The sequence below is a fragment of the Apostichopus japonicus genome, chromosome 17, assembly GCF_037975245.1.
Source record: "Apostichopus japonicus isolate 1M-3 chromosome 17, ASM3797524v1, whole genome shotgun sequence".
Taxonomy (NCBI): domain Eukaryota; kingdom Metazoa; phylum Echinodermata; class Holothuroidea; order Aspidochirotida; family Stichopodidae; genus Apostichopus; species Apostichopus japonicus.
Genome location: NC_092577.1, coordinates 23,315,245 through 23,334,080, shown reverse-complemented (window position 1 = coordinate 23,334,080; position 18,836 = coordinate 23,315,245). Strand labels below are relative to the sequence as shown.

General features: G+C 39.5%; 1 pseudogene; it reads left to right on the top strand.

Moving 5' to 3' along the window:
- The first annotated feature begins 6,864 nt into the window (after positions 1 to 6,864).
- On the top strand, positions 6,865 to 6,983 carry LOC139956950 (5S ribosomal RNA; annotated as a pseudogene).
- The last annotated feature ends 11,853 nt before the right edge of the window (positions 6,984 to 18,836 follow it).

Below are 18,836 nucleotides of genomic sequence, written 5' to 3'. Positions count from 1 at the left end.
TTAACGGTCATGTGATCCGAGGTCACCAAAGGTCAATTAATGATAAAAACTAGTATTTTTGCGATAACTTGAGAACAAATTGTCCGTTAGGGTTGGGAGTTGCTTCAATGTAATCCAATTGTCGACCCGCATCTGGGTGACCCTTGACCTCAATTTGACCTCTGGTGACCTTTTCGTGTTTTGTGGATTTTTACAGTTTCGATGCTATTTTCAAATGTTAAAGGTACCTTCTGATCATAAGTGTCAATGGGTTGACCCCCATTTGACCTTCGTGTGCAAAGTTATTTGAGGTCAAAGTTAATTTTCACGCATTTAATGCAATAACTCCCAGTGCCAAGGTGTGACAAGGTTGATTTTTTTGGACAAGTTGCAAATGGTATAGGGGAATATTTTCAAACTAAACGGTCATGTCATCCAAGGTCACCAAAGGTCAGCTAATGTTAAAAAAGTAGTATTATGGGGGGAGAAAATGGGCAAAGAAAAAATGTTTGAAATTTTTATAGTTTGATGCTATATTCACGTCTCACCGATCAAAAATGTCAACATGTTGACCTCAGGGTGACCTTTGTGTTTTAAGTTACATACAAGTTCAAAGTAAATTTTTTGACATTTAATGCAATTAAAACTCAATGCCAAGGTGTGACATGGTTGATATTTTGGGACAAGTTGTGAATGGGGTGGTGGAACATTTTGAAACTTAAAGGTCATGTCATCTGAGGTCACCATTGTTATCATATCTGTTGACACGCTTGTAGGTCTCTTATATTTCTTACATTTTCGACGCCATATTTAGATCTCAAAAGTGCCTTTTGATAAAAAATCCGATCACATTTTGTGATCACAAAAGTGTTGGCTATAGTGTTGGTTACTTTATGGGAACATGTAGGACCACAATTACTTGGACTTTTTCAGCCCAATCTTGCTTGATAATATTATGTGTATTGTCATATACCCCAAGCAAGGAACCACAGTGCCCTTGGGCTCTTGTTAGTTTCGTATTCTCCTAAAGGGATGTATTTCACTAATGAATGTGACAGTTTCTTGATGATTTCTTTGAGCGCAGTTTGGTTCTTCGATGACGCCGTTCGCGAGTTTCTCAACTACTGTGCGGGAATCCAACGCATGCGCACAGACGTACGAAAGTTGATGTTTGACAAGCTCATTTCGTCCAGCTGGTATATGTACCTGTGTGCACATGGAGGACGAAGTTATCAACTTGGCCTGACTAACTTCACTTCGTCGATCAGATCATATGTTCTATAGAGCTTCGTCAGACGCGGCCGAAAAAGGACCCGACGAAATAAATTAGTCACAAGGACTAGAATTTGGTATGGGCATGACGAAGTCATGTTTACAGTGTATGTCTATTCCAAGTATGGTAATGTAGTCCTCCCTTAGAGGATATTTGAAGTCGTGCACATGTATGTGGCTTTTACCAATTACGAGTAGTTCAGTTTTATCCATATTGCACTTTCACCCGGAGGCTCTTTCGTAAATTTGGATAACATTTTGAATACAAAGGTACTGGCAATGTTAGAAACGAAGAAGGTAGTATCGTCGGCATGTTGAAACATGTTTGCTTCAATGTCACAAAATTTGATACTGGTGATCTGGGAATTATGAACAATAGCCTCATGAAAGGGTTCGGCACTAACAACATATAAAATTGTCGAAATTGGCCAACCCTGACGTACCCCTCTACTAATAGGAAGCACGTCGGAAATAAAACCATTGTGTTTGATACAACTTTGAATATTACTGTAACGAATTCTGATCCATTTCTGAAAGTTGGGACCGAAGCCCATCCTATTAATTACTTCATAAAGGTACTTATGTTCGACTCGATGAAAACCTTTGTACTGGTCGACTTTCAGGGCAACGCCTTTCCCGTTATTATTATTTACATAATCAATAATATTTTGCATCATTATAACATTTTCAGTTATGTCTCTACCCGGAATAAAACAAGTCTGGTCTTCAGAAATGAAAGAACCCACAACAGTCGAAATTCGTTTTGTCAGTGTTTTACTTCTATTTTTTTAGTCCCTATTAAGAATACTAATAGGTGTCCAATTTGTGAGACGCCGCAAATCTCCTTTCTTAGTAATAACAGTTAAAGCACCTGTTCTCATCGAAGTACATAATTCGTTAGCATTAAAATTTTTTTGGTAACTTTCTAAAAAATGACCATAAAATCCGAGCAAACAGTTTTAAAGAACAGCGGAGTCAAGCCAAAAAGTCCTGGACTCTTGTTTGGCTCGATGGAAAAAAAGGCGTTCTTCATCTCTTCCTCGGTTATTTCGTTTTCTCAAAAATTTCCGTCCTTTGTGATAGATTTCTTGATATTTCGTTTAAAAGAAGTTGGAAACAGCTTTCGTCCATATATTCTCCGATTTGTATAATTTAGAATAGAAACGAATTTGTTCCGAAATAATTTCGTTGGCATTTTTAATAATATGGCCTGTCTCGGTTAAGAGAGTTTTGAGGACTTTGTTTTTCTGTCGGCCTTTCTCTAGATTGATAAAAAATTAGTGGATTTCTCGCCCTCTTCAAGCCATTGTATTTTAGATCTAATAGCACTGGCTTCGACCTCCTTTGTTATTAAAATGGTAAGTTATTCCTCTATGGATACCAATCTGCTCGTGTCGTAGTTGTTAAATCGTTGTGCCTTCTGTCTTTCGTAATGTGCTTGTTTTTTTGTTGGTAAATTTCTCTTTCTTCGTCGTAGACTTCGTTGAGTTTTCTTACCATATTTAATTGATGCATCTTTTATCTTAAATTTCAGGCTTTCATACCACTGGAGGAAGTTCGTGTGGTAGTCGGGTTGAACTTTCTCGTGTTTTATGAGTTCCTCTATTTTTTACGTGAATATGTCGTCTCTGAGTAGCGAATTGTTAAAAACCCAGTAACCGCTACGTCTCGGAGCAAGTGAGAGGTATAGGGTCAAATCGACGTAGTCGGGATCGGAACGGGGATAAATATGAATTTTGCAGTCAGTCGAATTGTACTTTAAGCTCTTCGATATAAGATTCCTGTGAATTATAGATGACGTGCGCCCATCAATGGCGTTACGAATACATGTAAAAGAAGCTTTCTTTGGGTTTCTGTCCCTCCAATTCATCATTTCATTTCCTGTCATAATTTCCGAGTAACGTCGGGATTTGGTTTGATAGGGTATTTATCGTAATATATATTAAGTATATTGTTATAGTCGCCTGCTACAATCACTGGTTTCGTAATTTCTCGTAGTGGTTTTTGTAAATCCAGATTTTCTTCTTTCGCTGAATACGTTTGGTGCGTATATTCCAAAAAGCGTTATTGAATGATCGTCTACGTTTAGGTCTAATTGGAGGATTCGACCGTTATCGTCCGTAATACTTTTATCAATAATATCACTGTCTTTCTTGATCAGTCACGTGACTCCTCGACGGTTATATTCCTTGTAGTTGGATGAAGAAAATTCATCCCCCCCATTCTTGTCTGGCGTTTTCGTGACACTTTGCGGCCCAAAAGGTTTGTTGTAAACTAATTGTTTCATATTTCTTTTGGCGGAGTATGCTGAAAAGTTCTCTTCTCTTGTCTACATTGCGAAGACCGTTACAGTTCAATGATGTCAAAAGGAGCATGATTAAAATGTGTGTCAGGTTCAATTTTGCTTTTCTTTACGTGTAAAAGTCATCGCTGAAGACAGGTTCGGCGTTGTGTTGTATCTACGTTACGTTTCTTTCGCCCGAACTGTTTTTCTTTCTTTTTTGCTTTTTACGTGCAAAGAAACGGACACGGACCAAAGGTCAACAAAACCAAAAACAATCCCAGTCTGTTTAACAACCACCAAAAACCCAACTGAAAACCCACAAACAGAAATCTCTCACTTACCCACAAATGTATAAAATATAGCGTTTAACGTGACGTGAAAAGGACACGGACCCAAAGGCTAACAGAACCAAAACAATAAATCTCCACAAACCAGCCCCAAAAACCCAACACCAAACCACAAACAGAAAACCCCCAACCCATATTATGTAAGGACCACACAAACCCCCCACCCCACACAAACAACTAACTAACTCCAAAATTCATCCGGGGTACGCCGTCCCGATAGCAGACGACAGGCTTGCGCATTACCTGCGAAATTTTCCCAATACGGGTCTTTTCAAGCCCCTAACAGTATTCCCCCTTTTCTTACCAGGGAGCAGAGTTCTTAACTCCTCGTCAACCTTGATCGAGTGGACCTCCCTGTCAGGAACAGGAGGTCCACTAGCGACCATCGTGTCCGGTATAGCGGAAGCGGCTGCGGGTAGGGTGGAAGGGCCACTCGAGTCAATGAGATCAGTGGCCTGTTTTGTCTCATCAAACCAATCGGAGGACTCCTTAGCCACAACTAATAAGGCTGTAGTGCAGTCCTCCATTGGCGAGTCAGAATCTGGGCCACTTAATGTCTCTTGGGCCGGTTGACTCGGGGCCCGACTAGTATCACCGATAGCGGGCGTAGCTACCGGTGAACCAGTACAAGCGGCATCCTGCGCCGCGTGTCACTCCGCTAGTACCATCTCCGCCGTTTTGTCCTGCTCTGCCTCAGTGGGCAGGCTGGCAGTCTCGGCAAGTTCGATCAGGGGAGAGGTCGGACACGAAAGGGGGAACAAAGTCTCCATCGGGGCGCTAGTGTTGGACACTGGGGCGATGACAGGATCATAATGTGGTACGGTGTCAGAGGCCGGGACAGGGACCGCTGCAACCACGCCCGTAGCCACTCTCGCGGCGTATGAGCGGTCTGGGCATAAACGGGCGAGATGGACCGTTTTCCCACACGAGTTGCAAACGATATCCCCTTTACACTCGGCCAGGGTATGCCCAACCTGTAAACAGCGGCTACACCGCTTGTTCGGGCACAACCTGGCCTCATGCCCTTCCAGCCCACACCTCCAACAAGTGCGAGGCTGGCCCGGGTATGCAATGTGGGCCCTGTGCCCATTAGCCCACAAGGTAGAGGGGATATCGGACTTCGATTCGGAGTTCGATCGGAGTTCGATCCTAACTCGTCTAGTCCCGGTCTTGACACCTTTACATTCAAGGAATTCCGGCTCCTCGTAGCCGGTGACTTTCTCAAAACGCCCCAGTGTCCGCACAACAACCTGTTCAGACATGTCCAGAGGGAGATGGAGGACTGTCACCCACACCGAACTGTCATACGGTGTGACCTTCAGTCCCTCAACTCCCTCCAACATGGACGCCTCGGACGCGGGCAGCCTCCGAGGTAAACCGTACATCAAAACAATTCATACCCCGGAGAGGTTTACGCTGAAGCGCGTCAACCTCTCCAGGGACCTTTAAACCAACAGAACGCAAAACTGAAAAAACTTGTACGGGGACGACCTTAGCCTCCCCCGAAAAACTCAACAATACGATTTTGCTGTCACGGCGAGCCGCCATGACAGCTAGGGGTGTGGCAAAGCCACGCACCTATACACAAACCAAAACGAAACAAACCCAAAACACACAAACTTCACTAAAACAAACTGTAAACTAATGAAGGGCCAACGTAAAAACACAATAAATGTGTGTTTAACGAAAGGTGGAGAGCAGCCGAAAACACGTCCGCACTCCACGAGAACTGAACTGAACTGAACTGAACTTTCTTTTTTAATTCCTCGTCACTCGAAGCGGTGTAGCGTCGTAGCTATTGGAGTTTCTTGTGTTGTTGTACATCGAGCGGCGGTTTTCCTTCACTTTACATATCAGCACGGTAATTTGATTATTCGGGTACAGTTGGTAAGTGATGTTAAATTCATTGATGGGGGCGGGGCCATGGGACCGAAAATGTTTATCAATTATAGGTTAAGAAATGTCACATTCATATCAGGCCATGTGTTGCATTTGTTGTAGCCTTCTGTGCATTTCCATTGGGACGCTTAAGCGTAGGCTACTGTGGATTTACGACACGGATAGCCTGCTGTCAGTGTGCAGTTGGGGCAGTCATGTCATGGGCCTAAGTTACTTAAGCTATGTTGAGTTCTGGGTATACAGGTATCGTTGTTCATAGGTCTGATTTAATTATTGTTTTGATGATAATTACATTAAGAGTTTTTACCTGACATTTCTAGGATTTATTTCTTCTCTTTTTATAGTGAACTGTGTTACAAGGCTTTTTGTTGAGCCTTAAGTCGAAAGTGCAGGAGTCACACAATAAACACGAGTTGGCAATCCAAAAATCGAAGTTTGTTTTATGTCACGAGTACAGGCGGTTCGTTTGGTTCCGGAAGGGTCGGTCGAGGATGTTTTTCCTGAGAGATGCGGTGTTGTTTTTGGTATGTTTGGGTTGTCGGTCACTGTTTCTGTCGTCACTGTTTCTGTCTCCCGGTTTTCTGGTCGTTGAGTTTGTTTCGCATTCTTACTTCCTTCCGTATCGTTTTATTCGTTGCTTTCGTTTCCTGGTTGATCATTTTCGTTCTGTTTTGGTACATACATTCCCTCCTCTTGGTTCGATTCTTGAGTGTTCTCCTGTTGGCCATTGCGTTGATTCTCAGGGCACAAGAAACTTTTGGGGCCATATTCGTGGCATCGATAGCATTGCACGTTTGGACATCTGCTCTCTGAGTGTCCTTGGGTGTCGCAGACTTTACATGAGTATTTGGGACAGTAACGCATTAGGTGCTCTTCACTGAGGCATCTGTTGCAAACACGTGTTTCACCATTGTGTTTTATGCGGAGATGAATGTCCCCAAATGTAAGTGCATATGGGAGGCTCCTTGTTTTGTTAGGAAGCTCTACTGGAGAAGCTCGAGAACCGGTATGGTCAACATGATATGGTCCTAGACATTGGAAGAGGTCAAGACGATGAGAAATTGAAATGGCCTACATTCTTATGTCTACGGCCATATCACCTTGACTATACCGGTTCTCGTCCGATCACCGTATTCAAGCAACGTAGAGCGCAGTCAGTACTTGGATGGGCGACCGCCTGGGAATACTGGGTGCCGTAGGCCTTCTTTTCTTAACTAGAACACTGTGTTGCCACAAGGAAAGCGATTTTAAAATCGAATATATTAATAAATAACTGGATTGTTTTTATATATTATACATATATATGTGAAATATAGATTAACATAGTGTTATCAATTAGGAAAATAAAAGCCTATGTTGCCACGACGATGAGAAATTGAAATGGCCTACATCGACCTCTTCTTACGTCTACGGCCATATCACGTTCACTATAAAGAGGCTAGGAAACATTTAGGGTTTCTAGGAACTATTTAAACCTGACTTTTATCCAAGAAAAAAAATAATTTGTTCAACATTGATAAATTTTCCAGAAATTATATTGCTTTTAATGACGTTTGCACTCGGGTATAAAAATATGGTATATATAAGGGAAAAATCTACGCTATGACTGTCATTGTCTATAAACCTTCAGAATGTGAGTTAAAAAGGCAAATGCATTGTAATCATACTGCAGATATATAAATTTGAGACAAAAAATAACACAATGAGAAAATTATTCTTTCTTTGTACCAACTTATGTATTTCATGTTATATTTTATCTACATGACCATAAACTGAAATTGAGTAGGTTAATATCTTACAGGAATTAAAAGGAAGTTAAATATCTCTTTTCCCTGTAAAAAAGTTAATCAGTGAAACCAATACACCCCACAACTGCATGGGAGTGTCATTTAGCACCAAGAAGAAACACAATTAAATGGCTTACAATACAGCTCTGAGGGGCGTACCAATACGCTCCGCTAATGGTTGGAGTGTCATTTAGCACCAAGAAGTAACAACATTTAGTGGCTTGCAATACAGTTCTAAGGGGCGTACCAATACGCCCCGCTAATGGTTGGAGTGTTATTTTACCCTAAGAAGTAACAACATTTATTGGCTTACAATACAGTTCTAAGGGGCGTACCAATACGCCCGCTAATGGTTGGAGTGTTATTTAGCACCAAGGAGTTACAACATTAGTTCTGAAATAACATAATAACACCATCAAGTGGCTAAGAATGCAGTTCTGAAGTCTGTACCAATACACCCCCTACTGCTCGGAGTGTCATTTAGCAATAAGAAATTACATCATTAATAACAACAGTAAGTGGCTTACAATGCAGTTCTGAAGGATGTATTCAGACCCTGCAGATTGCTAATGGGCAAACTGATACCCATAATAATTATTTTTCACCAAGAAAATGCAATGATAGGAGAAGTCACTGTAACCTTAACCACCTCTCCTTTTTTTTTATCTTATTCACACTTAAAACAAGCATTTTAGGATTTGCAGAGGAGTAGACCACGTGGCTGTTTCAGTGTTGCCACTTCCTGAATATGAACACATATACCCTTCAGGACAATTAACCTCCCTGTTGTCCCCAAATGATCTTTGAATTTCACCAAAATCAATACGCTTCTTTTAATCAGTGCTATACACCTTTTTTCATCCTCTGTGGTCAGAGGATCATCTCTAGCAACAGTTAGCACATTAAGATCTGTGCCATCATCCCCTCAGAGTTTCCTTGCAATGGTTTTCCCCTTAAACGCAATGGCCAGACCAAACAGACTGTGTGAGCATTTCTGTGTCATCTTCAGAAAAAAAGAGAGAAATAAAACTTTATTCTACCCTGACAGTCTTACCATTTTAATTAATTTTTTTATCTGTCGCATTGATAGTAAAAAAAGAAATGAACAAAGGCTGCAAATGTTTTTGGATATGATAAGTTAGCAGGACTATACTGTCATATGATTGAAGTGCTATCACTCTGCTGTCCTCTACAATCTGAGTAATACTATGAAGAAGGACATGTTTCTGCCTGTATTAGTGGCCTACATGTTGTTCCCATTATACAAGTGAAGATTTCATTTGAATGTAATGTTTTCCCTTGGAGTAATACTGAATTCAAATATTGAATTTAATTTGATGTGACATTTGACCCATGTTTCAGATGTCTGCTAAACATAGAAGTTTACCCTAGGACACCTTCATACCAAGTTTTAAGAAAATCAACCCAACCACTACCGGGAAAACGAACCACTACCATGGCAACTGTTTGCGTGTTACTGTTAATGGTCCAACTGGCAGTATTGTACCTAATCCTCCCTATGAGCAGGAGCGTAGCGAAGGTTTTTTTGTTGGGGGGGTGTGGAGAATTTGATTTGCCGACGGATCTGGAAGTGGTGACTGAAATTGGTGAGGGGTCTAAGGGGAGGGGGTGTGAAAATTTTTAGTTTTGAAACGTCCATAGATGCAATCTGGTGCCAGGCACGTAGCCAGGAATTTGCTAAGGGAGGGCGAAAATGTCGGCAAACTATGAGAGCGGTAGATACGGTATTGCAAACTATCAAAGCGTAGCGCACAAGAAAATTTGGGCAAAAATGCCTCCCAGATCGCTGGAAATGGCACTTCCCAGGCCTTGTATCTTAGCATTTTCTCTTTTGAAATTACTAGCGATATCATAAAATAATATGTTCAAGGCGGGGGGGGGGGGAGGGCAGCTGCCCCCTTGCCACCCCTTGGCTACGCGCCTGTCAGCTGGTGCATATTTTAAGTCAAATTTGGCACCGTAAAATTTCCATTTCGATATTACTTTTATGGCAGTCGGCAGAAGAAGAATTAATTTGATAACAAAGAAAAATTGCATACCGGTACCTGATATTGGAAAGAAGATTATACAAATCGCAGCTTGAAATTAGGAAGTCAGATTCTGATTGCTGAACATTGGTGAATGTAATTAGGCTTTGCCTACGCCTCTCTGGCTCAAACCATCGCAATGAGTATGTATACCTTTTCATCAATATTTTTAGTTGGAGCAATACCACTTTTCTCTTTCACTGAGTTGCCGGCGATTCTGGCTGAGCCTGGCTACAATAGCTATACTGACGGCCGTGACATTATCGGTTATTTGCCGAGAGGTTTTTAACTTGCATGCGTCGGGTGATTGGATTGGTGAATGAGTTTATCAGATGAAGAACTGGAAAATCAAAATAACCGATAAAGAAGCTCCCGTTCTCCTTTTCTCAATTCAGCTTTCCTTCTTTCTTCCCCTTCCGCTCTCTTCACCTTTTGTCCTTTTGCCGACAGACCCAAAATTTGCCCACAGACACAAAATTTGCAGACAGCGACCAAATTATTGGGGGGATGTCACACCCCCGCTCGCTACGCCCCTGCCAATGAGAGTGATTAGATAACAATCATTTGAAAATTCACATACTGTAACAGAGCTATTCTGTGTGCAGTGTGCACAACACAAAGTTATGTGTTATGTATAGACAAGGACTTTCCATGCACACTTTCAATGTCATAATGCGTTGGTCATTGCAACCTGAATATACAATATGGAGGAATGAGAAGAATGACTGCTCGGCAGAAATTCTTCCATAAAAACAATGTTACATTCACAGTAGTCACCTTTACCTTAATGCTCAACTGATGCCAGGTTTCCCCTTTTTTGTTGTGCTTGTTTGCTAACCAAAGTTTGCATCTTTAGACAGAGACCTACTGTAAATTATACAGAGACGGGAAGCGAACACATTCTTGTCTGGATTTTTCTCCATCAGCTCCTTACAGGCTGATTGTGCATGTGAGAATCCGCCCTTTAGTAGCACGGACGTTCACTGATGGACACTGGCCGTCTCTGCACCATTCAAGGTTATTAGTTTGGAAAGTGAGCTTGTGTATTACGTAACTATTTCCCTCTCAAGTAGCGTGATTCACCTTAGCCATGCACGCAAATTAAACATAATTTTTACGTTTGATGATTGTTTAAATATTTTAAGAGCCTTAGCTGGATCATTTATACCATATTTAGTGGTCGAATTAACCAATTTGATGCAGTATTCATCAAAATAGGTCAGTTTGAGAAGTTAAATTCTGATCTAAACGTTCAAATTGTGCCGATCTCTCAGCGTGCACCCTCCCTAGAAGAAAAACCCGCGTATTTCAGTTCCGGCGCGACCAGCGAAACCCGGCGATCGTGAATCTGATGCACTACAGCGTTGTAAACACTTTGCCTTGGTCTAAAGATTTGGTCGCTATCAAGTTAAAATTGGAATTAAATGCCCTTATTTGTGTCTCGGCCCTTTGATCAAGTAGAATGGTACAGAAAAGACTTTGATTGAAGAGGTGAGTACTACGCTATGTAGCCTAGAACTTCTAGTTAGAACTATGCTACGCTATCTAGCCTAGGCCACAGGCACTCGTAACGTTATGTAGGTGTATAGTATATAAACACGGAGATTATATACTATACACCTACATAACGTTACGAGTGCCTGTGGCCTAGGCTTGCCCTGTATCACAATCACATCACTCCAATCCTTGTTTCGTTTCAGGTTTGACAAACTTACTAATACTAGGCGAAGCGTAGTCGAAACGTTAGTTAAGATTATCGAAAATGTTAGGCCTAAACGATTCAAATGCTAAGGAAGCTTACATATAGGCTAGGTTCTATGCCTTTGTTTATGTTTTGCATCCGCGAAATTTGTAGCCATGCGCATCACAGTATTTTTTGGTGTATTATAGCATAGGCCTAGCCTAATCTAAACTTAGGCCTAGCATAATACTAATAGTTATACTACTGAGAACACTAGCCGAGGCCTACTTGTAGTTGTATTGCAAGAACTACAGTACAAGCTTAGTCTAGAACTACAAGTAGTGTGAATGAGTTAAACAATGTTTGGACAAGTATATATATACTTTAAGCATTATAATCGGTTCTGATCTTTGTGCCTTCAGGTTTTTTCTCTGCCATAGGGTCATTGATGTGTATTTGACTGTCCCTCCTGATGCTTTCTTTTCTTGTATTATTAGTTTATTACAAGTTAAACAAAAATATAACTTATCTAAACTTACGAGGCTAGGCCGGGTCTTACTAGCCGTGACCTAGCCAAGGTGGAGTCTAATTAAAATCAGTATTCACTTAAAATCCGGTACTTTCCAATTGTTCTCAGTTATTATCAATGAACCATCACAGTGACTGATGTCTAGAGCTGAGGTAAATTGACCAAAGGTGTCCATATTTGAATATATGGCATATATAGGGCCAATGCCGTTTTGATGCATGCACAAAATGAATGCATCCATCCTTGTAAACTCTAGGCTCTGACTAGGCTAAGCCTAGTTCCATGTGCCAGGTCAGTTTTTAGTCTTTATGGCTTGTAAGACCGTTTGTATAGACCTACAGGAAAAAGCACTTTGCTTATCATAAGAGTTTAAGTTGGGGTGACATATTTTTTACCTAACAATAATTACTAGTTGTTCTGAAGTCCCTACTGTATGTTCTGGTGGTACTGCCTGCCACATTGCAGATAAACTAATTGTTCTGTTTAATAACAAAATACCAAGATCTCTCGCTTTATGGCAAGGGGCACAATTCTCAAGAGTAAACAGCCACCAACAAGTGTTTAACAAATGAGCTAAATGATTAATTTACAGGAGGAGGAGGCTTGTGACTACCACTGTACTCTATTGTACCGTGTATAATTTTAAATTTTGGGCTCAAATCCCTTTCAATTAATGCATGACGTCGCACACCCCGCCTCTCCATTCTCCACTTTTGAAAAAGGATTGTATCTTGTGACCATAGGTGCAGCAGGACAGATGGATTGCAAAGGGGGGGGGGGGGGGGATATTTCAATGAAAACATGGGCAATGTATTGTTATCTCTGGTAGGGTCAAATAGAACCCATTTATTAATGAGACACCATATTCTTTTTATAAAAAAGAATATTAATAATAATGAAAAAATACAAAATCATATATCAAAATTCATATCAAAATTCATAAAAAATATGAATAAAAATTTCTTATTTTTTTTCTCCTTTTTTATTTCTCTTGCAACTATAAATTAACATAATATAGCACTCTAATGGTGACTTAGTGAAAATTCCTAGAAAAAACTAAAAAGTATTTATCTTAATACATTCTGAAGTTGTAAAAAATTATACCAAGGGTACCAATATTTCCTCCAAACACTGCTTTTCATATTACTCAAAATGTTTTTTGTAATAGAAAATAGTCCCTCAGAAACAATAGTAACTTATTCTGCAGTGGAATTTCTTTCCGTACTTTGCAGTTGAAAATGAATTTCTTAACTAAAATTATAATCAAATTCAGCTCTCTGGCAATGTCCAACTGAGAGTGGGCAATAATAGAAGAAATGTTCAATTGTCTCAACATACGTATGACAAAAAGTACAAGTGTCATGAGTAATTGCTTTTATTAAATGCAAGTACTTATTGGACGGGATAATCCTCTGAAGCAGCCTATACTGAAACCACCTCAAATTAACATCACTAGAACACTTCCTCAGTAATATCGAGGGTACCACACCATTTCGTATAGGATTTCTGAATCAACTTCGATTCCTGTAGTAACTTGTTGTAAATAACTTTCGAACGGAACATACCATTGTAAAGCATTTTGTTAAAGTAGCAATTGTTTGGAAAAGCAATACCCATATTCCCATCCAGAGCAGGTCCATTCCAAAAAGTTTTAATGGAGTTAATAATACCATAATATTCTACAAAATTCGTGGAAACAAGATACTTTCGGATCAAATTGTCAAAACTATAAAACCTGCCATCAACTGACAAAATCGCCCAAAAAACGGATACCTTTGTCATACCAGCGCTTGTAATACACTGGACTGTTAGCAATTCCGATCAGCCCATTATTCCAGAGAGGCAAAGTTAAAATGGTCGCATCATTATTAATGGTAGATAGCTCATCTCGAATAAATATATATGTTATTTCGAAGAGATTTCTCCAAAAGGGGTTAGCAGATCTCAAACTAGCTAATTTGATATAGAAATCCCCATTGGTAAAAAACATGTCGGTGCAAATGTTATATTTACGTAAATAACAAGAGCTGAAGCTGAAATGATCACTCTTCAGAAGACGACCAAAAGTGCTTATTTTGAGTGCCTCACAGCGTTTAGAAAAATCTATCATATTCAACCCTCCATCTGCATAACTGAGCTTTAATTCTTTACGGCTTATACGGTCTGGTTTATTTTTCCATACGAAACGGAAAAATAGAGAATTTACCCTATTTCTATACTCCAAGTCAGGCAGCGGAAGTGACATGATATAATAGTTGAAACATGGTAACATGAGAGACTTAACAATTGTAATACGACCAAGCGCTGTAAGATAACGCTTTTCCCACAATTTTATCACATTTGAAACTTTATTCAATGCTTTATCGTAATTTTTTTTAACCATGCCCCCCAAATCTGTATTGAAAACAATTCCTAAAAGAGTGAAATCTTCACCTGTGTTCCAACGAATAGCATACTTCTTATCAAGTGGAATGGAAAGCCCTCTCAAACTACCCAGTCCCACTAAAAGGGACTTGTCCAAATTCAATTTGAGACCAGACAAATCTCTGAAATAGTCAAGTTGTACCATAACCCTATTGAACGAAGTACTGTCACCATGCATGAAAAAGGTTGTATCGTCTGCGTATTGAACAGTTTTGAAAACCTGTCCCCCAATATCAATACCACGAATAGAATCATCACTGTTAACGAGGCTATTCAAAAGTTCAGCAGAAAGAATAAATAAATAAGGGGACAGAGGGTCACCCTGCCTACAACCACGCTCAATGGGAAATTTTTCTGACAGAAAACCATTTACCAACACTGATGAGTAATTATCACTATAGAAAGTATCAAACCATCTAATAATAGACGGCCCAAAGTTAAAGAGATTAAGAACTTTTCTAATGAAAGTAACTGATATACTGTCAAAGGCCTTTTCAAAATCAACCCCAAACAAAATACCTGGTGTATTATCTAACTCCAGGGAATGGATAATATCATACACTGTGCGAATACTGTCACCAATGTACCTACCACCAAGAAAGCCACTCTGGTCAGGAGAAATAATATTGGGCAATACTTTTTTCATACGATTAGCAATACATGAAGATGCAATTTTATAGGGAACATTCAACAGAGATATTGGTCTCCAATTATTTAAGTAATAACGTGGTTTGCCACCTTTCGGAATTAGGGTAATTACACCATGCTTTTGTGTCACAGAAAGTGACAGTGACCGTAATAACAAGGGACCTATATCGTCCCAAAAACATTTGAAAAATTCAACGGAGAAACCATCAGAACCTGGCGACTTATTATTCTTCATATTCCTCAAAACTCCTGTAATTTCCCCATATGTCAGATGCCCTTCCAGATCACTTGACTGATCAGTAGATAATTTCACAATTTTATCTGAGAACTTCTCATGGAGATCTTCATTTCTTAAAAAAGCATCATGACATCTATAAAGTTGGCGATAAAAATGGAGCACATCCTTTTGAATTTGATCCTGGTCGTAAATATCATGGTCATCTGCATCTTTTAAGTGAGTAATAGTTTTACTGACCTTATTTCTCTTCTCTAAATTGAGAAAAAAACTAAGAAGGCTTCTCTCCATATTCCAGCCAATCAACCCTAGCTCTTACCATACACCCATGAAGTCTTTTTTCACGTAACTTCTCCAACTCACGATTCAACTGATCGATATAATTCTTTGTGTCCTCACTCTCATTATGAAAAGGCTCAATACGATTAATTTCCTCAATAAGATATTTTTCTCTACTGTTTTGGACCTTCTTCTTATAGGAGGAATAAGAAATTGATGCTCCCCTAATATTCAACAGCAGCATTTCAAAGAGAAGCTGATCATCAATAACAAACTGAATTTCCTTTCTTGGAATTGTATTTAAATTAGAGCGAATATATGGGAAGCATACATACTGATCAATCGTTGAGTCAATCACATCATTGACTTTCTTCAAGTAACCTTCATCATCAAGCAAAGAATTATTGAACTTCCAAATGCCCCTACCCATCCTAATTACATTGAAGTTAAAAGATGTAGTAATTAAAGAATGATCAGTTCTATAACCTGTTGTGATATATGACTTCAACACCATGTTGAGTAAACCAGAAGAGATTAGGAACAAATCTAATCGACTTTGCTTGACTGGATTTCTTTGACGCCAAGTAAACCTTCTCTCATTAGGATGCAAAACTCTCCACACATCAAACAATTCTAAATCACTCTGCATGTTTAATACTGCCTGTCTAGCTTTGGGATTATTAATATGAAGATAATTATAAGTATCAACTTCAGGAACAACGAGATTCCAGTCCCCAACAATAATAATATGAGGGGTATTAAAATCCTCAATAACCTCCTGAATGTTGTTATAAAAAATTGGAGTATCGTTATTAGGCCCATAAAGGACCACGAGAGTGAATGTAAGTCCTGCAGTCTCAATGATTAATGCAATATAATTACCCTCATTATCAGAATGATGTCTACAAACAGTAACATTTCCTGTTGACTTTATACAAACAGCGACCCCCCTTGAATTAGTCGTCCCAGGTGAAATATAACAATCTCCATCCCATTCTGAGAGAATACTATCAACCAAGTGTTCATCCCAATGAACGTCTTGTAAACAATAAATGTCACTTTTCACCTGTGTCAAGTAGTCCAAAACATCCTGTCTTTTATTTTTACTATTAAGCCCCTGGCAATTGAGGGACGAAATGTTGAAACTATTAGCCATAAGAATACTTCATATTCACCACTTCAAGAAGCAACACATCATGCAAGAGATTTTTTATAACAAAGATACAAACATAAAAAACAAAGAACAACACAGAACAAAGCACCGATACGGTGCTGAAAAACAAAGAAACACATACGAAAAAAGATAGCACGATCATCCAACCAGGAACACACATCCCACTATAGCAGTTACTTCTATCGAATCCTCCATGATTCAAAACAGATACATGTGGACACTTCCGTCTGGGTCCATGACTCTCATTTATATATTTTATGTCTACTCCCATCGGTCTTCACCATGACTATACAGGCTTGTACGGATCGCGGAACATAGGCGTATCTGACTCCGGCCCCTTGCCTAACTTCTGGTAGTTTCGCCCGAAGAGCTGTCCTAGCATTTCGAATTGCTGGACAAATATCATCGCTGATAAAAATCTTTGCCCCCCGATATGGCTTGTCCTTCAGTTTGCCTGGAGCTGCTTGGAGTAATTTATCCCTGTCACTAAGGTCACGGAAACGGACGTGGATCGGCCTCGGTTTCTCCTGTGATGGGTTCCTCGGTCCCCCAGGTGTACGGTGAACCCGTTCAAGGTTGATATTTGTGAAGCCCATCAACCCGTGTAAAATATCATCTTTTACGATTGTCTCACACGATTCGTTATTTGATTCAGAGACTCCAAAGATGATTAAATTTTGCCTTCTCGACCGGTTCTCCAAATCATCCAGCCTCTTTTGTGTGGATTCCTCAATGTTGGCTAGCTTACTTCCTAACCCTTCAAATTCCTCTCTCGTAGCTTTGCATTTCATAACTTCTTTCAATTCGACCACCTCTTTCTCCATGAACTCAACAGACTCGTTAATCTCCACCATTGCAGATTTCAGTGTTTTAAATTCGGACTGAATATCTGCCAGTTGGGTCGGAATTCCTTCCAAATTGGCCAGTTTTTCCATGATAGTGTCCAACTTCTTATCTATCGTTGCATGCCTTGTTGCCATCTTACATTCGGACTAGCATCTGAACCTTAAATTGTGCAGGTAATGGATGCACGATATAGGCCAGTAGTAAAGTACAGAAACACTTACTGTTCGACGGTAGAAAAACCTCCTTAGGAAATCTTTTTCGTAGCACCAACTTTCGGAGGAACCAAACAGTGATATTACGTTTCACCGCAGTCCAAATTTGTCCCAAAACAAAGGGATCACTTTGTTGAATAATCACAGAGAAACTTCAATCAACTTCTGAGCAGGTATCGAATGTTTAGTCTATATGGAGGCGGCCATTTTGTTTGCCGATGGCTATTGACTGCACCGAATACAGCGTAGCAACGTGGGTAAAAGTGTTATGAATATGACGGTATTGTTAACCTCATGCTTATTCATAGTCGGGTCTACTTTGGATCGACCAAATGGAGGTTGTTCTGCTAGAAATCAGACGATTAGGGAGTGCATTCCCGTGCGCGTGTTTACCTGGAGGCGGCCATCTTTTTTTTCCAAAAATATTAATAAAAATATAATCCCTCAAAACAATAGCCTCATTTGCATAACAAAGAAAGTGTCCTGGACCATCGTCATTACTACTTGAGTACAGCACATTTTACATCATAACTCACTATATCATACATTCCACTAGGATATTTTCAGTATTCAACAGGATTGTAGTATTTAGGTTGTCCCTTGCAATTTTAAAGTGAGTGTACCTATATACACACGACACGTCGAATAATACACGGGCGTATGGAAAGCCATTTTAACATTTAATCGGGAATTTGAGATATCTTAAATTGTTTCTTATTTTAGATATCTAAAATTATATTTCAGATATCTAAAATTAAATGCGAGATATCTGAAATTGAATTCGAGATATCTGAAATTTTACTTCAGATATCTGAAATTAAATTCGAGATATCTGAAATTGAATTCGAGATGTCTGAAAATTAATTCGAGATATCTGAAATTTTATTTCAGATATCTGAAATTGAATTCGAGTTATCTCGAATTAAATTTCAGATATCTGAAATTCTATTTCAGATATTTGAAATTCAATTCGAGATATCTGAAATTGAAATCGAGATATCTGAAAATGAATTCGAGATATCTTGAATTCAATTTCAGATATCTGAAATAAATTGGAGATATCTGAAATTATTTCAAGATATCTGAAATTCCTTATTAAATGTTAAAACGGCTTTTCCATAGGGCGAAACTCGCAGTGTCCTGCAATACCATATTGAACTTCTCAGTTATGATAGTAAGAAACCCGTTATCA